The sequence below is a fragment of the Oncorhynchus gorbuscha genome, linkage group LG24 (assembly GCF_021184085.1).
Source record: "Oncorhynchus gorbuscha isolate QuinsamMale2020 ecotype Even-year linkage group LG24, OgorEven_v1.0, whole genome shotgun sequence".
In the NCBI taxonomy this organism is placed as follows: domain Eukaryota; kingdom Metazoa; phylum Chordata; class Actinopteri; order Salmoniformes; family Salmonidae; genus Oncorhynchus; species Oncorhynchus gorbuscha.
The window spans coordinates 53,228,200-53,251,417 of record NC_060196.1 but is presented as its reverse complement, the minus strand read 5'-3'; the positions used below and the strand labels follow the sequence as shown (position 1 = coordinate 53,251,417).

The 23,218-nt window shown below is 42.3% G+C and overlaps 1 protein-coding gene across 1 annotated transcript in view; it reads right to left on the bottom strand.

Moving 5' to 3' along the window:
* LOC124012078 (protein tyrosine phosphatase type IVA 3-like) overlaps positions 1–19,657 on the bottom strand; it is a 66,006-nt gene extending 46,349 nt beyond the window's left edge. Inside the window, exon 1 of the mRNA XM_046325462.1 lies at positions 19,513–19,657. The gene's annotated coding sequence lies outside the window, so the exon portion shown is untranslated. The remainder of the gene's footprint in view (positions 1–19,512) is intronic.
* Positions 19,658–23,218: the final 3,561 nt, after the last annotated feature.

The following is a 23,218-nucleotide window of genomic DNA, read 5'->3' as shown; positions in this document are numbered from 1 at the left end:
TTGCTGCGATTACAGCTGTAAGTCGCTTGGGGTATGTCTATCAGTTTTGCACATCGAGAGACTGAATTTTTCCCATTCCTCCTTGCAAAACAGCTCGAGCTCAGTGAGGTTGGATGGAGAGCATTTGTAAACAGCAGTTTTCAGTTCTTTCCACAGATTCTCGATTGGATTCAGGTCTGGACTTTGACTTGGCCATTCTAACACCTGGATATGTTTATTTTTGAACCATTCCATTGTAGATTTTGCTTTATGTTTTGGATCATTGTCTTGTTGGAAGACAAATCTCCGTCCCAGTCTCAGGTCTTTTGCAGACTCCATCAGGTTTTCTTCCAGAATGGTCCTGTATGTGGCTCCATCCATCTTCCCATCCATTTTAACCATCTTCCATGTCCCTGCTGAAGAAAAGCAGGCCCAAACCATGATGCTGCCACCACCATGTTTGACAGTGGGGATGGTGTGTTCAGGGTGATGAGCTGTGTTGCTTTTACGCCAAACATAACGTTTTGCATTGTTGCCAAAAAGTTCCATTTTGGTTTCATCTGACCAGAGCACCTTCTTCCACATTTGGTGTGTCACGTTTGGTGTGTCTCCCAGGTGGCTTGTGGCAAACTTTAAACAACACTTTTTATGGATATCTTTAAGAAATAGCTTTCTTCTTGCCACTCTTCCATAAAGGCCAGATTTGTGCAATATACGACTGATTGTTGTCCTATGGACAGAGTCTCCCACCTCAGCTGTAGATCTCTGCAGTTCATCCAGAGTGACCATGGGCCTCTTGGCTGCATCTCTGATCCGTCTTCTCCTTGTATGAGCTGAAAGTTTAGAGGGACGGCCAGGTCTTGGTAGATTTGCAGTGGTATGATACTCCTTCCATTTCAATATTATCGCTTGCACAGTGCTCCTTGGGATGTTTAAAGCTTGGAAAATCTTTTTGTATCCAAATCCGGCTTTAAACTTCTTCACAACAGTATCTCGGACCTGCCTGGTGTGTTCCTTGTTCTTCATGATGCTCTCTGCGCTTTTAACGGACCTCTGAGACTATCACAGTGCAGGTGCATTTATACGGAGACTTGATTACACACAGGTGGATTGTATTTATCATCATTAGTCATTTAGGTCAACATTGGATCATTCAGAGATCCTCACTGAACTTCTGGAGAGAGTTTGCTGCACTGAAAGTAAAGGGGCTGAATAATTTTGCATGCCCAATTTTTCAGTTTTTGTATGTTAAAAAAGTTTGAAATATCCAATAAATGTCGTTCCACTTCATGATTGTGTCCCACTTGTTGTTGATTCTTCACAAAAAAATAGAGTTTTATATCTTTATGTTTGAAGCCTGAAATGTGGCAAAAGGTCGCAAAGTTCAAGGGGGCCAAATACTTTCGACAAGGCACTGTATATAGCTGTGGATCATCCTCTATCATCCTCTATTGTCCCTAACATCTTTTACTTTTTCACAACAGTTGTGGGACACACACACACACACACACACACACACACACACACACACACACACACACACACACACACTTCTGTAGCTCAGTTGGTAGAGCATGGCGCTTGTAACGCCAGGGTAGTGGGTAACCACCCATACGTAGAATGTATGCACACATGACTGTAAGTCGCTTTGGATAAAAGCGTCTGCTAAATGGCATATATTATTATTATATCAACCCATACCCCCACACACACTCAACCCATACCCCTAGACAACCATAAGCTCACTTACTCAACAATTGCACCACCCCAGAGCCCAACTCAAGATAGGTCTTGAATTACAAATGTACTCGCAGTTGCAGCTGCACGAGAAGGCCTGCAAGACCGCACAACAAATTAGGCAAAAATGAAGAGATTTTATTTACCATTGTCACATCCTAGATGATGGAGGTCAAATGTACACCTCTACCCTGAAACCCCCACAATACGGTCACCCGTATTGACCATATTCCCAAGCATCTCCATGCAGTCAGACTTTAATTCTGTGGCACTAGGGTCACAATAATATACCCCCTCTCTGAATGTCCGAGTGTGACCCCCTCCCCATGGGTTGCTGCAGCTAGTGTTGCCAGCACTGCCACTGCCTGGGTGGGGGCACCCCACCGGAATCCCCACCGGCTAGGTACAAGGTCGTCAAGGTTCTCATTAGCAGCTATGAGAATTTCCTTGTATAGTATTCTCTCCCTCAGGCTTCCCTGGAATTGTACCAAGGGATAGCCTTGTCACGCACCATCACAGAGGTATAGCCTTGTCACGCACCATCACAGAGGGATAGCCTTGTCACGCACCGTCACAGAGGGATAGCCTTGTCACGCACCGTCACAGAGGGATAGCCTTGTCACGCACCGTCACAGAGGGATAGCCTTGTCACGCACCATCACAGAGGGGTATCCTTGTCACGCACCATCACAGAAAGATGGGAATTCATGTTTATTTGAAAATTAACACGAATAGAAGTTAAAATGCTTTAATTTGGTATGAATAACCATAAATATTTACATTACTAAAGGACTGGACATACTTTGAATGTTTACAATTACCAAACATCATTACTGAGAACTAAAATAGTCCTATTCCTCTCAGTGGACATGAGGATAAGTCAACCTCACCAATACTTCCCACTTGCACCGGCTTTGGGCTACACTATAGCTTTGCTTCAGAAACCGAAGGAAGCGGCTCACATTCCTGCTGTGTTTTCAAGGGGATATTCCCATTCCCTACATCTGCAGCTGGAAGATTTCAAATGACACACACAAAGCTAGGCTAATGTCACAGAGCTTCCTGTCTCAGAGAGTCACAGCTGGAGCCACTGGAGCCCCAATCTGCAGAGAAAACACCATGACTGCCATTTGGGATACACATCATGAGAGAGGGGAAAAGACCAGGACCAGGCAGTGGGGAAAATACCCCCCTCCTCAGCCCCCTGTCTGTTTGAACTTCAGAGAAACATAGACATACTCTCCAGTCTCTCTCCCCACAGCCTCACCCCAGTACTGCCTTGTTGGAGGGGAGGGTCACCTCAAATCTGCATTTATTCGGCTTCCTCAAAATTGGCTTTAAGGATTAAGGCCAAGTCTCATTCCTCAAAGTGAGTTTAGGAATGTATTCACTTTCCTGGAAATTATCTTGAGTGTATGTATGTGTCTATACATGTGTGTGCAGTCCACTTCATTGTGCCCCAAATTCTGAGAGTTGAATTAGTGACCTACAATGCTTGGAGGGCGAGGGAGAAGGGGAGAGGCCAACTCCTCGGGGAATCCTACCAGAGCTGTTTAAATCTCCAGTCTGAGATCTCACTCTAGCGCAACACATCCTCTGTGCCACACAAACCCCCACGTTTCACTGCAGAACTTTTAACCCCAAAAATCTGACATCTAACTGTAACAGAACTTTGGTGATGGTTAAAAACACTGGGCTAAAACATAGGGCTGTCTGGCACGAGCCAGAGAGTGTGTGTTTCAAACCCTACCACCCCTCCTCTGATTGGAATAAACTAACAGACAACAATACTTCTACTGCTACTTTCGCTCACATGTAAGGTACCTGTAGTTACATAATTACACAAATATTTCCTCTTTGTGCAAATGCTGGATTTTCACCCACAGTGGCCAATCCACCATTCATTCTGATCTGAACTCCAACTGTCTGAAGTACACAGATGAACCCATCTTTCCCAGTATAATGCCATTTTGCTATTTCCTTTTGCAATACATTTTTCTATGATGTCTTACGAGGATCCTGAACCTCCTTATTTGTAACATTTCAACTGATATTGCCCTAAAAATAAATACTTTATCCAAGAGTAGAGTTTATCCAATATTTCCCATTGACTGGTTTGGTTTTTCATATCCCCTTACAATACAGTTTGCAGGTTCATCTGAACCCTGATAGATTGGCATAACAACAATTCCTGGCACAGACTCTAAAAGCGAGACAACGATGGACAGTACCAGAAAATATGATTGATTCATTCTGTTTCCTCGTGGCAGAGTCTGCACAAGGCTGACTGTTCAATGCCCCATATATATAGCATTATTTTTGTTGCAAGTATTTTATATAATAGCATAAATTGAAACAAACGGATTGATGTGTCAATTGTTGTTTTATATGTCAGTTTATAGACCCGATGCCAAAGTATAGGGACATTAAAGACCTGTTCCATACTGACTTAAATGATATATGGCATAGCTGACAAACCTTTTGACTTTAAGTGAAATTGAGAAATGTTTTGATATATACTAATCATTTTAAGCCTTTTATGATTTTGTATGGGTGGCAGACAGACTAATTATTTAATGTCTTCTTTAATTCTGTGGCAGAGCCGTGATGAGTTCGTTATAATTTTGTATTGAGCATACACCTCCATACGCTGTTAGTTGCTTGTGTGACATTTTACCATCTTTGTTTATAATATGTCCTTCATAAATATTTTACCCTTCTTGTACATTTTTTCCAAGATGTATTTTTTCCAATATGTATTTTTTCTCTGTCAGTACATATTATTTGCTATAATATTAGATCTGCCTTTTCTGGAAGATGACATTTAAATTGTAGCCAATTCTGTAAAACAGAGGACACTGTAAACAGTGATCTATTGTCAATCCCCTGTAAATGTATGGTTTTAATCTTCAAAAAGGCAAAGAGCCCATTCTTAAACATACGATGGGCCTCTCTTAGTACAATACTAGAAAACCCGTTTGGATTTTGATACAATTCTGGTACAAAGGAGGCTTTTAGAGAGAGGTTTAATGTATTTCAAGTATTTAAAAAGATTTCACATAGAATTAAGATTTGAACCCAGGTCTGAATCTGATACAAGGGACGACAGGCATCTGGCCAAACTGACTAAATTCTGGAGAGAAGACAGAAGGAAAGGCTGAGCTCACCATGGAACGTTCCACTATGGTAACTGCTTGTAATCTACAGCCAGACTTTTCAACTTCCACATCCTTTCCTCCGAGCATTAAGTTATCTCCCAATAATATCTTCTTCCGCCTGAAGTGTTGCACTGACTTCTTCACTTATTTCCACAAATCTAAAGCATTGTCTTGGTGGAGGCACGGGATAGTCTAGGGGTAGTTCCTACCATATTGTTTCTACCAGTCTTTTCTTTTCAAATAAGCAAATGGAAGTGAAATAGTGCACACTTTGGGAGGTAGGAGAGATAATTGAAAAATAGAAAGTATGTGAACTCTTTGGAATTACCTGGATTTATGCATAAATTGGCCACCAAATTTGAGCTGATCATCATCTATGTCACAACAATAGACAAACACAGTGTGCTTAAACTAATAACACACAAATGTTAATTTTATTGTCTATATTGAATACATAATTTAAACATTCACAGTGTAAGATGGAAAAGGCATGTGAACCCCCCTAGGCTAATGAGTTCTCCAAAAGCTAATTGGAGACAGGAGTCCGCTAACCTGGAGTCCAATCAATGAGACGAGATTGGAGATGTTGGTTAGAGCTGACTTGCCCTATAAAAAACACTCAAAATTTGAGGTTGCTATTCACAAGAAGCATTGCCTCGAACAAAATAAATCTCAGAAGACCTAAGATTAAGAATGGTTGACTTGCATAAAGCTGGAAAGGGTTACACAAGTATCTCTAAAAGCCTTGATGTTCATCAGTCTACTCTCCCTAGGAGTCTCCGTCCTACAAAGCTGGCACATAATGCTCAATGAGGTTAAGACGAATCATAGAGACAGCTAAAAACGTACAGAAATCTCTGGAACATGCTAACATCTCTGTTGACAAGTCTACAGAAGGCCAACAGAAGTTGGGTGATGCAACAGGACAACAACTCAAAACACAGAAGTAAATCAACAACGGAATGGCTTCCACAGAAGAAAATACGCCTTCTGGAGTGGCCCAGTCAGAGTCCTGACCTCAACCTGATTGAGATGCTGTGGCATGACCTCAAGAGAGCAGTTCACACCAGACATCCCAAGAATATTGCTGAACTGAAACAGTTTTGTAAAGAGGAATGGTCCAAAATTCCCGCTGACCCTTGTGCAGATCTGATCCGCAACGACAGAAATGTTTGGTTGAGGTTATTGCTGCCAAAGGAGGGTCAACCAGTTATTAAATCCAAGGGTCCACATACATTTCCCATCCTGCACTGTGAATGTTTACATGGTGTTTTCAATAAAGACATGAAAATGCATAAATCCAGGTATTTCCAAAGGGTTCACATACTTTTTCTTGTCACTGTAGGCTGAGTCCAATAAACATGCAGCCAACCCAACGGTGGTTCAATAGTGATACCAGCCACTCATCCTCAGCCGTTCATGGTAAGGAGCAAGATGCACCAGGGACTTTGTTTAGAAAACTTTCGTACAACTAAATACATCTTGAACATGACATGACAATATGTTATTTACATAGATTTAGCATTGAATATGTAATTTATAAATTAAACATGTTTATTTGTGACCAATACAACTATTTGAATGGATGTAGACATTACATAAACTAATATTTTACGAAATGATCACACGCAGAATGTAGTTTTATAAATCAGGCCACCTAATAAGAGCCTAGTTAAGACATTGCTTCATCATCACCACCCTAACAGCCTGCCGTATACACACACCAGCACCAAGCAGCCACAGAGGACGTCCTCCCTAGTGTCCTGTTAGGCCTTGTTATGCACGGAGGGTACCATTAACTACGCTGGGGACAACACTCCGCTGGGGACAACACGGAGGGTACCATTAACTACGCTGGGGACAACACGGAGGATACCATTAACTACACTGGGGACAACACGGAGGGTACCATTAACTACGCTGGGGACAACAGGGAGGGTACCATTAACTACACTGGGGACAACACGGAGGGTACCATTAACTCCGCTGGGGACAACACGGAGGGTACCATTAACTCCGCTGGGGACAACACGGAGGATACCATTAACTCCGCTGGGGACAACACGGAGGGTACCATTAACTACACTGGGGACAACACGGAGGATACCATTAACTACACTGGGGACAACACGGAGGATACCATTAACTCCGCTGGGGACAACACGGAGGGTACCATTAACTACACTTGGGACAGCACGGAGGATACCATTAACTACACTGGGGACAACACGGAGGATACCATTAACTCCGCTGGGGACAACACGGAGGATACCATTAACTACACTGGGGACAACACGGAGGATACCATTAACTATGCTGGGGACAACACGGAGGATACCATTAACTACACTGGGGACAACACGGAGGATACCATTAACTACACTGGGGACAGTACGGAGGGTACCATTAACTACGCTGGGGACAACACGGAGGATACCATTAACTCCGCTGGGGACAACACGGAGGATACCATTAACTACACTGGGGACAGTACGGAGGGTACCATTAACTACGCTGGGGACAACAAACGTTACTTGGACACCAATGCTCTGAAAGAAATCTGAAGAAGTTGGACTACTTGATGATGTGTTTTCTTTTGACACATTTGAAAATTCACCTTTTTGAAAGCTTTGCCTTTATGATAACCAAAATCTTTGAGTACCCTCCCCTTTTTGAAATTCACCTAACACTTAAACTTAGTGTCAAAGGTCATGTTTGGATTTGATCTCTCAACCTGTTTATTTGTTATCATCAACTCTTTCCTGCTTGGTGGAGGGGCAAGTCAATTACAGTTTCAGGGAACGGAGGTCTGACCAAATTCGTTCTTGGTTGGACGGCAACAAGTCCCGAGGGACACATTTCCCGGGAAACCATAGAGAGAGAGACCTCATGATGAAACTCAGAGAAATCATGGGACATAAGAGTGTTGTCCAACCTGGTCAAGAGTCCCTGTAGGGCTAACAGTAACATAGGCTACATTAAAACCAGGTTGGAAGATCGACTCCCGGGTCGCATACATTTTGTACTACCCCAGGGCTCACCTCCAATACAAAATTGTTTTACATTTTAGCAGATGATCTTATCTAGAGCAACTAGGGTTAAGTGCCTTGCTCATTGGCACATTGACAGATTTTCCATCTAGTCAGCTCTGAGATTTGGAACAGCAACCCTTTGATTGCTGGACCAACGCTCTTAACCACTAGGCTACCTGCTGCCCTAGGGAGTTAACAACACAAAAAGGTGCAAAGTTTTGCCTCAAGTCCTCCATAGGGCTGGGAATTGCCAGGGACCTCACGATAATATATTATCATGATACTTAGGTGCCAATATGATATGTATTGTGATTCTCACGATTCTATATGTATTACGATTAGATACTGCGATTTTATTGAGATTTGATGTTTCAAACTTATTGCTATATGTCTGCTACAGAGAGAACATGAGATTTTTTTTTTGGGTGGGGGGGATCAGTCATAGAAGTACAAGTGCTAAAACAACATGCTTAGTTCACTATTTAAAAAGATGTTATAGGATGAAAAATACCTGAGTTTTGGCGCAGGTACAGCCGACTAGCGCTAGCTAACGCTACCTAGCAAAATACATAAATATAATAAACAACAATAAAACATTTACAGATCGATACTTGGAGTCAAAGTATCAATATAATAACGTCCAAAATAATATTGCAATATGTAACTGTATGGACTTTCCACCCCCATCACTAGTCCTCCAGTCCAATGGCTTCCTTCTCCACTCAGCTCTGCGTGTGGCTAATCACCTCTTATCAACACCGTATCACGTGACCTCAAACGTTCCCGGGGTCAAGTGCTTTCGGATGCTAATCAGATCTGGCCGATGGTTCAAAGCCAGTGGAGGAAAAATGTTTACTTACTTCTCTTTCTGTGGAGGCCGATAGGGATCGAGTCCACAAGGAAGAAAGAGGGGGGACTTTCTAAACAGATTCAACATCTGATTTTGCTATGCCACGTCTTTCCTAAAGAGAAGGGTATTGACCCAATGCCAGCACCACTGGCACCACTTCTGACATTGTGGGCACAGATCGGCACAACGGACTCCCCTTCAGGGTCCACTGTGGCATAAGCTGGTCCCAGATGTTTGGCGTGACAATGACTATAGGAGGAGTTGGCAAGGCAGCACAAGCAGATGATGGGCCCAGGCTACCGTGGAAGACTCTGGTCACAAAGCAAAGCAGAGAGGGCAAACTGGTTCATAACAGTATCATTAGTTATTCTTGGATAAAATAATTATGAATTCGAGGCAGGACAACAAAAGTACTGGTGTGAAAGGGAGTCCTGCCTGTATCACATCACCTTGATCTCCACAGCAGCAGCTAGGCTCACTTTTAGATAAAAGACAACAGCTGCACAGAAAAGAAGAATAACGCCTTTGTTTTAATTCAGTAGCCTGACTCCATGAAATGGACACCCTTGAATGATTCATATAATGATTCATATTCATATCTAGATCATGTAAGCAGCATTTCCAGAGAGAAGTATTAGCTGTTGTATAATTTCAATTTAAAAAGTCTGGTATTATGGGCGGTAAAACGGAAATTATTAATTTGATACAATTTCATCTTTGATGACCAACAGTGAAGCAACCACCACACAATCTTCAACTCAACAAACCCCCCATTCTCTTGGTCTGGGGATGCTGATAATATTATAAACTCTGGAGCATGAAAATCTCTGCCCCAAAGTTCCCATGAGTCTTCGCTTTCTCTTGGAAATCCCACTTCCCGTCTATTTGAAATGTTGTGGTTAATTTTGCTCACTGCTTACGTCAAACATCATCCCATATGAGTGCAACCATTCATGTTGAATTGACACAGAAAAATTATTTGGATGCAAACGCAACTGGGGCCATGTAAATAGTTGTTATGATTCTCATTTTCCACAGGTGGCACCTTGTGTGACCATAAAAGTATGTGAGTGACCGCATGGCACATAAAAAAATGTGGTTGCAAAAGATTGTGGTCTGTCCTACACACAAGCCTTTTATTTAAATGGAAGGCTCTGTCCTATACGATAGAATGCCCTTCACTATAGAAAAACACAAACTAACAAAACACTCTGTTTTATTTTTAAATCCAAAATCCATTAAACCCAGGACTGCTGTAATAACAGTGGATTCATTTATAATAATAATAATAAATTCCATTTAGCAGACGCTTTTATCCAAAGCAACGTACAGTCATGTGTGCATACATTCTACGTATGGGTGGTCCCGGGGATCGAACCCACTACCCTGGCGTTACAAGTGCCATGCTCTACCAACTGAGCTACAGAACACAGTTTGATATTCAGAAGGAGAGCCTATCTTCATCTTTGGCTTCTATATGCAGCCTCCTGGTTTTGTGTGGACTGGGAGTCCCTATATTTCCTCAAGGAGCTGAATGTAGAGGAGCAACTCCACAACCAGGCTAAAATACAGGGCTGTGTTCATTAGGGCATAAGGGAAAATGAAAACCAGTGTTTTGGAAAGGTGTCTATTCTATACTGTGTCTCACTATTCCATATTGTGTCTCACTATTCTATACTGTTTTGTGCCAACTGAATATGACCCTAGGCTTAAACTACAACTGCAGCACCTGGTCAAGCCAAGACCTCGAACACAACCGCCAGCAGACGGCTGGAGGAATCTCCGACAACATCACCCACACATCAAGTGGAGAAAACCATCGCTCCTTCCTCTGGCACTGGGACAGGGGGTCATGTGGAAGAATTTATTTAAGGACCCTTTCAGAGGAGAGCGATGTGGGGCTGCGGGGTGGATAGGGTGGCGGTGCAGAAGGCGAGAAGCAGCTGAATTCTCATTGGCTCTACAGATAGGACCAAAGCACTTGGTATAGTTCCTTGTGAGACTCATGAGGTCCCTCTCGTGGTGGAAGTGTAGAATATGTTATAGTAGTCAAGTTATTCTCACTGTAATGTCAAAATATGCATTTGTCTATATTTGTAGAGATCACATTTCCATATCCAAATATAATTTTCTTACTCTCGCCAGTCTCCAAGTGTTAACTATCTAAGAGCACAAGGACCAGTGGTGACCCGTCATTCAGGGCAGAGCCTGTTAGAGACCCACATTTAAATAAATAAATAAATAAATAATCATCATATTTTGGGGGTGGGCTTACATGTTATTTTGGCATTAATACGTGTCACATATCAGTTTGCAAACGATGTAAAAATGTATCTTTATAATTGAGTTACTAAAGCTGCATACAACCATGGTCTCTTTTTTGTTTTCTTGAGTAAAGCAGCTCCAAAATGCAGGTGTTTCAGCCAAGCTCAGTGCATTCTGTGGTGGTGGGGCTTGCCAGAAAAAAAATGGGAGTATTGCGCCGTGATTGGCTCAGTATTCTGTCACTCATGGGGACCTTGCACATTTGCCAAGCTTCAGTCCTTTAGTAATGGTAGACACCCAAAATTTCAGCCATTTGGGTCCTACCATAGAGTTATATTACAAGTGCGCTTCCAAGAAGGTTCAAGGTCATTGGCCACAGAAATGACATCAAATCACGTTATATGTACATTAGCTTTGATTGGACTGATCATGTCAACATCATACTTTAACAATCTTAACTAGCAGGTGACAGTGGCTAACTGCAAGCATTGCAACTTGGAAGTCAGACTGGGAAAATACGTTTTGAATGGTCGTCTAACTCGGAATTGTAAATATTTTTCTTTGATGACAAAATTTGAGTTTGCCCCACCAAGATTTCCATGCTAATATGGCACTGACAAGGACACAGCCAGGCTCTTGATTCGTCAGAATGTGTATTGAGAAATCGTACTCCTCCTTTTCCATAAGCTGATGCACTGATACATTTTGGATCATTACAGTAGAAACCTTTAGAAGACTGTAACAGAATTAACAATCATTCCATACACGAGGGTTTCACAAACTCAGTTCTGGGGCACCCCCCCTGCACATTTTGGTTTTTGGCCTAGCACTACACAGCTGATTCAAATAATCAAAACATGTGGCTCAGTTGGTAGAGCATGACACTTAGAATGCCAGGGTTGTGGGTTCAATTCCCTCCGGGGACCAATATAAACAAATATGAAAATGAGAGTCTGCTAAAATGACTAATATGTCAATAGCGAGTTGGTCATTTGAATCACCTGTGTAGTGCTATGGCAAAAACCAAAATGTGCACCAAGGGGGGAACTCTGCCACATACTACTAAATTCAGAAGAGCATCTTCATCCAGTGACATTGCTATGAAAAGTGTCATCTGTAGCCAAATAAATTAGCTGTCAAGCATCAAAGACAGGTTTGAAAACACGATGGAGGATGGGAGCAATGATAACTTCCTGTTGATGCTTCTTCTGTGGTGTTTAACCAGTGCCACCACCTACTGTAGGTAGCGCCCAACACTTGGGGGACTGGTGCAACCAGTGTAAAATGGCTAGCTAGTTAGTAGTGTGTGCTAGTAGCAATTCATTTGGCGATGTCACTCGCTCTGATACCTTGAAGTAGTTGTTTCCCGCCGCTTTTGTGGAGCGATAGTTTGATCCCAGGTTGGGGTGAGGAAAGGGACGGAACAACTCTGTTCCAGTGGCATTTAGAAAGGAAGCTTTAGTATTGCTTCAAATATACTTACAGTAGCCTATATTATGCGCGGACCAACTGGCAAGTGTCTTCACTGACATTTTCAACCTCTCCCTGACTGAGTCTGTGATATCTACATGTTGCAAGCAGTCCACCATAGTCCCTGTGCCCAAGAAAGCAAAGGTAACCTGCCTAAATTATTACCGCCCTGTAGCACTCACGTCGGTAGCCATGAAGTGTTTTGAAAGGCTGGTCAAGGCTCATATCAACAGCATCCTCCCGGATACCCTAGACCCACTCCAATTTGCATACCGCCCCAACAGATCCACAGATGATGCAATCTCAAATCACACTCCACACTGCCCTTTCCCACCTGGACAAAAGGAACACCTATGTGAGAATGCTGTTCATTGACTACAGACCAGCGTTCAACACCATAGTGCCCACGACACTCATCACTAAGCTAAGGACCCTGGGACTAAACACCTCACTCTGCAACTGGATCCTGGACCTTCTGATGGGCCGCCCCAGGTGGTAAGGGTAGGCAACAACACGTCTGCCACGCTGATCCTAAACACTGGGGACCCTCAGGGGTATGCGCTTAGTCCCTTCCTGTACTCCCTGTTCACCCATGACTGCATGGCCAAACGCGACTCCAATACCATCATTAAGTTCTGGCGACACATCAAGACAGTCATGAAGAGGGCACGACAACACCTTTTCCCCAGGCTGAAAAGATTTGGCATGGGTCCCCAGATCCTCAAAAAGTTCTACAGCTGCATCATCAACAGCATCCTGACAGGCCCAGTACACACTACGGGCCAAGCTTTCTGCCATCCAGGACCTATAAAATAGGTTGCGTCAGAGGAAAGGTCCAAATATTGTCAGAGACTCCAGTCCATAGACTGTTTTTCTGCTACCGCACGGCAAGCGGTACGGGACCGCCCATTCTAGGTCCAAAAGGCTCCTTAACAGCTTCTACCCCCAAGTTATAAGAGTCCTGAACAATTAATTCAATGGCCACTGGACTATTTACATTGACCCCCTTCCATTTGTTTTATACACTGCTGCTACTCTGCATAGTCACTTCACCACCAACTACATGTACAAATTACCTCGACTAACCTGTACACCCGCACATTGACTCGGTACTGAGTCAACATAGCATCGTTATTTCTATTTTATTGTGTTACTTTTTATTATTTTTTACTTTAGTTTATTTGGTAAATATTTTCTTAACCCTTCTTGAACTGCACTGTCGGTTCAGGGCTTGTAAGTAGGTATTTTACAGTAAGGTCTACACGTGACAAACAAGGTTTGATTTGATTATACCAATGGCAAAAATGCAGGCTATTTTGGGGCATAATCAACACATCATTATTCTACTTAAACAGTAAAAAAAAATTGGGGTATCACTTTTTTGTGTCATCCTCAATGATTGTAAATGCATAATGTCTACATGTGGTTGGATTGTGTTTTTAGACTGGCAAATAAATCTAATTAAAATCACAACAAATGTAAGGTATTTATAGAAACAACACCCATACGTAGAATGTATGCACACATGACTGTAAGTCGCTTTGGATAAAAGCGTCTGCTAAATGGCATATATTATTATTATTATTATTAGTAACAAAACCAGCTTGCATCCTTTGGCTGGCTGTGGTTAGCCGAATTTGAGATTAGGGAAATTCCTTGCTATTTTCTTTAAAATAAACTCATGGCTAGATGGCTTGCCTAGGGCTTATAGCTGTTCTCTGAGTGGAGGCTAAATGCCAAATATGCAAATCACGTCTTGTATGGCAACTCCATTTGCCCGCTGGCGGTAGAAAGTTATAGCTTTGGGCATAGGGAAAGTGGCAAATAGCAAGCCAGAGGAAATGTTTTGCTATCTGGGTTGCTGATTGGCTGAATACCTGGGGCGCTAGGTGGTTGGAGTTGTCAACAAAGCAGTAAGACAGAAATATGAGGCCAAGTTATCGAACTAACGTTAGTTTCTTTGAGAAGATATACAGTGCTTTCAGAAAGTATTCACACCCCTAGACTTTTTCCATATTTTGAAAGTGTTAGAGCCTGAATTTAAAATGTATTAATTAAATTAGGATTTTATTGGTAGTGGCCTACACACAATTCCCCATAATGTCAAAGTGGAATTGTGTTTAGAATTTTTTACAAATTCATTACAAATGAAAAGCTGAAATATCTTGAGTCAATAAGTATTCACACCCTTTGATATGGCAAGCCTAAATAAAGTTGGACTCATCTGTGTGCAATAATAGTGTTTGACATGATTTTAAAATGACTACCCAATCTCTGCACCCCACACATACATCTGTAAGGTCCCGCAGTCAAGCATTGAGTTTCAAAACACATATTTAACCACAAAGACCGGGGAGGTTTTCTAATGCCTCACGAAGAAGGGCACCTATAGGTAGATGGGTAAAAAAGCAGACATTGAATATCCCTTTGAGCATAGTGAAGTTATTAATTACACTTTGGATGGTGTATCAATACACCAAGTCACTACTAAGATACAGGCGTCCTTCCTAACTCAATTGACGGAGAGGAAGGAAACCGCTCAGGAATTTCACTTCGAGGCCAATGGAGACTTTAAAACAGTTACATAGTTTTCTTCTATCACAGCCATTAAACTGAGGAAGGATCAACAACATTGTAGTTACTCCACAATACTAACCTAAATGACAGAGTGAAAAGAAGGAAGCCTGTACAGACTAGTAAATATTCCAAAACATGCATCCTGTTTGCAATAAGGCACAAAAGTAAAACTGCAAATTATGTGGCAAAGAAATTAATGTTATGTCCTGAACACAAAGTGTTATATTTGGGGCAAATCCAACACAACACATCACTGAGTGTATGGTGGTGGCTGCATCATGTTATGGGTATGCGTGTCATCCGCAAGGATAAAAAGAAACGTAATGGAGCTAAGCACAGGCAAAATCCTAGAGCAAAATCTGGTTCAGTCTGATTTCCAACAGTCACTGGGAGACAAATTCACCTTTCAATAACCTAAAACACAAGGCCAAATATACACTGGAGTTGTTTACCAAGACAACATTGAATGTTCCTGAGTGGCCTAGTATCTGTTTTGACTTAAACTGGCTTGAAAATCTATGGCAAGACTTAAATGGCTGTCAAGCATCATTCAACAACCAACTTGACAGAGCTTGAAGAATTTTAAAAGAGTAATGTGCAAATATTGTACAATCCAGGTGTGCAAAGCTCATAAAGACTTACCCAGGAAGGCTCACATACAGTGGGGCAAAAAAAGTATTTAGTCAGCCACCAATTGTGCAAGTTCTCCCACTTAAAAAGATGAGAGGCCGGTAATTTTCATCATAAGTACACTTAAACTATGACAGACAAAATGAGAAGAAAAAAATCCAGAAAATCACATTGTAGGATTTTTTATGAATTTATTTGCAAATTATGGTGGAAAATAAGTATTTGGTCACCTACAAACAAGCAAGATTTCTGGCTCTCACAGACTTGTAACTTCTTCTTTAAGAGGCTCCTCTGTCCTCCACTCGTTACCTGTATTACTGGCACCTGTTTGAACTTGTTATCAGTAAAAAAAGACACCTGTCCACAACCTCAAACAGTCACACTCAAACTCCACTATGGCCAAGACAAAAGAGCTGTCAAAGGACACCAGAAACGTAATTGTAGACCTGCACCAGACTGGGAAGACTGCATCTGCAATAGCTAAGCAGCTTGGTTTGAAGAAATCAACTGTGGGAGCAATTATTAGGAAATGGAAGACATACAAGACCACTGATAATCTCCCTCGATCTGGGGCTCCACGCAAGATCTCACCCCGTGGGGTCAAAATGATCACAAGAACGGTGAGAAAAAATCCCAGAACCACACGGGGGGACCTAGTGAATGACCTGCAGAGAGCTGGGACCAAAGTAACAAAGCCTACCATCAGTAACACACTACGCCGCCAGGGACTCAAATCCTGCAGTGCCAGACGTGTCCCCCTGCTTAAGCCAGTACATGTCCAGGCCCGTCTGAAGTTTGCTAGAGAGCATTTGGATGATCCAGAAGAAGATTGGGAGAACGTCATATGGTCAGATGAAACCAAAATAGAAATGTTGGTAAAAACTCAACTCGTCGTGTTTGGAGGACAAAGAATGCTGAGTTGCATCCAAAGAACACCATACCTACTGTGAAGCATGCGGGTGGAAACATCATGCATTGGGGCTGTTTTTCTGCAAAGGGACCAGGACGACTGATCCGTGTAAAGGAAAGAATGAATGGGGCCATGTATCATGAGATTTTGAGTGAAAACCTCCTTCCATCAGCAAGGGCATTGACGATGAAACGTGGCTGGGTCTTTCAGCATGACAATGATCCCAAACACACCGCCCGGGCAACAAAGGAGTGGATTCGTAAGAAGCATTTCAAGGTCTGGCCTAGCCAGTCTCCAGATCTCAACCCCATAGAAAATCTTTGGAGGGAGTTGAAAGTCCGTGTTGCCCAGCAACAGCCCCAAAACATCACTGCTCTAGAGGAGATCTGCATGGAGGAATGGGCCAAAATACCAGCAACAGTGTGTGAAAACCTTGTGAAGACTTTGACCTCTGTCATTGCCAACAAAGGGTATATAATGAAGTATTGAGATAAACTTTTGTTATTGACCAAATACTTATTTTCCACCATAATTCGCAAATAAATTCATAAAAAATCTGGATTTTTCTCATTTTGTCTGTCATAGTTGAAGTGTACCTATGATGAAAATTACAGGCCTCTCTCATATTTTTAAGTGGGAGAACATGCACAATTGGTGGCTGACTAAATACTCCCCCCCCCCCCACTGTATATATACATTTTTAAACTATATTATATATATACCCAAGACCTCCACATTTGCCATTTTAACCTGCAGGATTGTCTGAGACCAGCCACCCGGACAGCTGATGAAACTGCTGGTTTGCACAACCAAATAGTTTTTTGCACAAATAGTCAGAAACCGTCTCAGGGAAGCTCATCTGCGTGCTCGTCATCCTCACCAGGGTCTTGACCTGATTGCAGTTTGGCGTCATAACCGACTATAGTGGGCAAATGCTCACCTTCGATGGCCACTGGCACGCTGGAGAAGAGTGCTGTTCATGGATGAATCCCAGTTTCAACTGTACCAGGTAGATAGCAGACAGCGTGTATGGCGTTGTGTGGGTGAGCGGCTTGCTGATGTCAACATTGTGAACAGAGTGCACCATGGTGGCGTTGGGGTTATGGTATGGGCAGGCATAAGCTACGGACAAGGAACACAATTCTATTTTATTGATGGAAATTTGAATGCACCGAGATAACGGGATGAGATCCTGAGACCAATTGTTGTTGTGCCATTCATCCGCCACCATCAGCTCATGTTTCAGCATGATAATGCACGGTCCCATGTCGCAAGGATCTGTACACAATTCCTGGAAGCTGAAAATGTCCCAGTTCTTCCATGGCCTGCATACTCACCAGACATGTCACCCATTGAGCATGTTTAGAATGTTCTGGATTGACGTGTACAACAGCGTGTTCCAGTTCCCGCCAATATCTAGCAACTTCGCACAGCCATTGAATAGGAGTGGGACAACATTCCACAGGCCACAATCAACAGGCTGATAAATTCTATGCAAAGAAGATGTGTCCCACTGCATGGGGGTCACATAAGATACCGACTGGTTTTCTGATCCACGCCGCTACTTTTTTTTAAAGGCATCTGTGACCAACAGATGCTTATCTGTATTCCTAGTCATCCATAGATTAGGGCCTAATGAATTTATTTCAATTGACTGATTTCCTCATATGAACTGTAAATCAGTAACATCTTTGAAATTGTTGCGTTTATATTTTGCCAAACGTACTAGATATTACGAATATGCTAAACGTTTGTTACAAATTCTAGCTAGGTGGCTAGCTAACGTTAGTTTAAGGTTAGGGTTAGCTAAAAAGATTAAGGTTAGGGTTAAGGCCTTCACATGCTTCCCTGCCAAAACAATTCTTAAGAGTTTGTGCATATATTGTGACAACATTTTGAGATGTTTTTGTTTGTTCTGGACTTCGGTGAAGGTTTTTTACAGCTGTTCTGGCACACAACAGTTTTTCTAGAGGCAAACTTAAGTTCGGAGCCAAAGTCTCCGCCTCTGTCAGTAATTGGTCAGCAGTAGAGATTCTTCAATAAAGTCTTTGTTGTCATTCAACGAGAGATGACTGTAGCTCAGTTGGTAGAGCATGGCGCTTGTAACGCCAGGGTAGTGGGTTCGATCCCCGGGACCACCCATACGTAGAATGTATGCACACATGACTGTAAGTCGCTTTGGATAAAAGCGTCTGCTAAATGGCATATATTACTTATATATATTATATATATATTTTAGCAATCATAAGTGTTGGGTAAAGAACAATCACACCTCGCCCCCCCCCCCCCCCCCCCCTCAATGGGCGGGCAACCGCTGGGTAGGATCTACTAGTCTTGTTGCTGAATAACCTGCAAGAACTGCCCTGCTTTTGCCTTGACTGACAATGATTGTAACAATGTCATATATAACCTAATCAAACACTTACAGACTATACATGGTTACAAGGTATCTAGACATTCATTCCACTACCCTTCCAATGTCACATTATCGCACTACTGCTATAGTTACTTCGACAAACTGGATGACAGAACTAGAATGCCTGTGTTGTCCGGCATCAGCCGCATTCGAAAAGTCGTGATTTGGAGCTCGTGCGAGTAGGCTATACAATCTCAAATTAAGTAGCCATCTAATTACTCTGTATCATTTCAGACTTGCTTGCCAGCGATAACTTACTGGGCTACAGCTGTTGCCAGGCTACCCTGCTTGGCCAAGCAGCAGGAAGACACACCCTGTGCAGATCGCATGGCGATGTCTTTAGTGCATGGCTGCTGGAAATTGTCATCATACCGTTATATTTCGAGCTAAATGCACCAGTTTGACCTGCATAATACTCTTTATTCACAGTAATGTCTAAACAAGTTATTAGCGTACTGCTGTAGGTTTATGATTAGTAGTCTACTCACCAGTCGTTTTCCTGCCGATCAAATCTGGGCTGAAACTACCGTAAGGTCCATTGGTTAGCAATACCAAGGCGGACGGAGTAGTGGGTTCATGTGCACTGAAGTTCCTCCCACCGGCTACGTGCATCAAGCAGGACTCTGAGAGCGTGATGTCGGGACAAATGGGTAGGGCCGGCCCTAGTTTTGGGGTGCCATGGACGAGATGTGGTTATTATTGGATGACTTTTTAAAATGTCATTCCAAGTCATCAACTCATCTCTATAGAGCTGCTGCCCGTGCTGTCTGACAAATTCACTATTTTGTAGTTCTTCAAATTAAAAATTAAAAAATATAAAAAATATGCCATTTAGCAGACGCTTTTATCCAAAGCGACTTGCTCTACCAACAAAGCCATGCTCTACCAACTGAGCTACAGAAGGACCACAAATTAAATAAGGCATACTTTTATGACTACTGAATACCACCTATCAATCACTAAGATAATGTATTTTCAGGTACACATACCTCACAAAGCAACAGCTGCTCTTCAGAAAGTATTCAGACCCCTTGATATTTTCCACATTTTGTTACCTTACAGCCTTATTCTAAAATGTATTAAATAAATAATAATCCTCAGCAATCTACACACAATACCCCATAATGACAGGGAAAACCTTTTTTTTATGTTAGCAAATATGTTAAAAAAACAGAAATACCTTATTTACATAAGTATTCAAACCCTTTCTACAACTTGATTGGAGTCCACCTGTGGTAAATTCAATTGATTGGACATGATTTGGAAAGGCACACACCTGTCTATATAAGGTCCCACAGTTGACAGTGCATGTCAGAGCAAAAACCAAGCCATGATTGTCCTGATACAGGATTGTGTCGAGACACAGATCTGCCCCAGGACCAGGCCCCAGGACTACCTGACATGATGACTCCTTGCTGTCCCCAGTCCACCTGACCATGCTGCTGCTCCAGTTTCAACTGTTCTGCCTTATTATTATTCGACCATGCTGGTCATTTATGAACATTTGAACATCTTGGCCATGTTCTGTTATAATCTCCACCCGGCACAGCCAGAGGAGGACTGGCCACCCGACATAGCCTGGTTCCTCTCTAGGTTTCTTCCTAGGTTTTGGCCTTTCTAGGGAGTTTTTCCTAGCCACCGTGCTTCTACACCTGCATTGCTTGCTGTTTGGGGTTTTAGGCTGGGTTTCTGTACAGCACTTTGAGATATCAGCTGATGTACAAAGGGCTATATAAATTAGATTTGATTTGATTTTGGAGAAGGGTACCAAAAAATATCTGCAGCATTGAAGGTCCCCAAAAACACAGTGGCCTCCACCATTCTTTACTGTAAGAAGTTTGGAACCACCAAGACTCTTCCTAGAGCTGGCTGCCTTGGCTAAACTGAGCCATGGGGGAGAAGAGCCTTGGTCAGGGAGGTGACCAAGAACCCGATGGTCACTCTGACAGAACTCTACAGTTCCTCTATGGAAACGGGAGAACCTTCCAGAAGGAGAACCACCTCTGCAGTATTCCACCAATCAGGCCTTTATGGTAGAGTGACCAAACGGAAGCCACTCCTCAGTAAAAGGCACATGGCAGCCCGCTTGGAGTTTGCCAAAAGGCAACTAAAGACTCTCAGACCATGAGAAACAAGATTCTCTGGTCTGATGAAACCAAGATTGAACTCTTTCGCCTGAATGCCAAGCGTCACGTCTGGAAGAAACATGGCACCATCCTTATGGTGAAGCATGGTGGTGGCAGCATGCTGTGGGGATGTTTTTCAGCGGTAGGGACTGGGAGTCTAGTCAGGATCGAGACAAAGCAAAGAACAGAGAGATCCTTGATGAAAACCTGCTCCAGAGGGCTCAGGACCTCAGACTGGGGCAAGGTTCACCTTCGAACAGGACATTGACCCTAAGCACACAGCCAAGACATTGCAGGAATGACTTCGGGAGAAGACTCAAAGTCCTTGAGTTGCCCAGCCAGAGCCCGGACTTGAACCTGATCGGTACATCTCTGGAGAGACCTGAAAATGGCTGTGCAGCAATGATCCCCATCCAACCTGACAAAGCTTAAGGGGATCTGCAGAGAGAAATGGGAGAAACTCTCCAAATACCGGTGTGCCAAGCTTGTAGCGTCATACCCAAGATGACTTGAGGCTGTAATCGCTGCCAAAGGTGCTTCAACAAAGTACTGAGTAAGGGTCTGAATACTTATGTAAACGTAATATTTCCATTTTATTTTGACTAAATTAGCAAAAATGTCAAAATCTGTTTTTTCTTTGTCATTATGGGATGTTGTGTGTAGATTGATGAGGGATAAAACAATTGAATCAAGTTAAGAACAAGGCTGTAATCTAACAAAATGTGGAAAGTCAAGGGATCTGAATATTTTCTGAAGGCACTTCTTCTGTCTCTCCTGTAACAGGTGTAAAAGAAGCACAGGCAGGACAAGTGGATGCTCAATGGATTATGATCATTGTAGTTAATTATCACGTTTTTTGCGCTAAACTATGTAGAATATTGGCCAGTTGTAATCTATAACTCCCTTTGTTGGTCAACTACTTGTTTAAAAACAAGAAAATAACCAACATTTCAGTTAATCGCACAGCCCTACAAGATACAGATAGGGTGTCTTCAATACAGCGCCCCCTGTCATTCATCTAGTGTATATATATATATATATATATATATATATATATATATATATATATATATATATATATATATATATATATATATATATATATATATATATGTCATTGGTTGAGACCTGACTTAGTACCTAAACATTTTTTGGGGTGGCCCTAGGCAATGGCCTGTCAATCAAATCAAATGTATTTATAAAGCTCTTCTTACATCAGCTGATGTCACAAAGTGCTGTACAGAAACCCAGACTAGAACCCCAAACAGCAAGCAATGCAGATGTAGAAGCACACTGGCTAGGAAAAACTCCTTAGAGAGGAACCAGGCTTTGAGGGGTGGCCCAGTCTTCTGGCTGTGCCGGGTGGAGATTATAAGAGTACATGGACATTAAGGCCAGATTGTTCTTCAAGATGTTTAAACATTCATAGATGAAAAGCAGGGTGAAATAATAATCACAGTAGTTGTAGAGAGTGCAACATGACACTAATGTCTGAAAATGGGAAAAGGATGAAGTCGCTTGAGCTGGAATTCGAATGGCTGGTTGGACTGGACTATTATGTGGGCCAGATAAGACTCGAAGCGGACAATGCATATTTACAGTATCTGTATCTGTAAATACAGCCAAGTAATGTGATGGGTTCAAGCCGGTTCAAGACATTTTTTCCTAGAGTTTTCTAAAACACAATCTTCATAGTCTTGAAAAATGAATCAATAAATAATGTTAATGAGTTATAGACTGGACGTCACTGCAGAGTTGGCCTTTCAATCAGCCTATTAAACATCTCAGTATAGGTCTAGAATTTAGGTTCATTTGGGCTGATTAGTTCATCTCCTGTCCTTTCCTACATTTCTATCTCGTGTCACACCCAATAGAACAGTCAGAATGGAGAAGACTATATGGGTCAGGATTGTCTAAACTATCCAGGCAAGAAGCCAAGCATTTTTAAAACTGTAATTGGTGTAATTGTATTTAGACCTTCTACTATGGGATTCAGGTATGAATGAGTGTCCAGCCAGCCAGGGTGAGGCAGCACTTCACAACATTTCAATGTTATAATCCTGTGAAT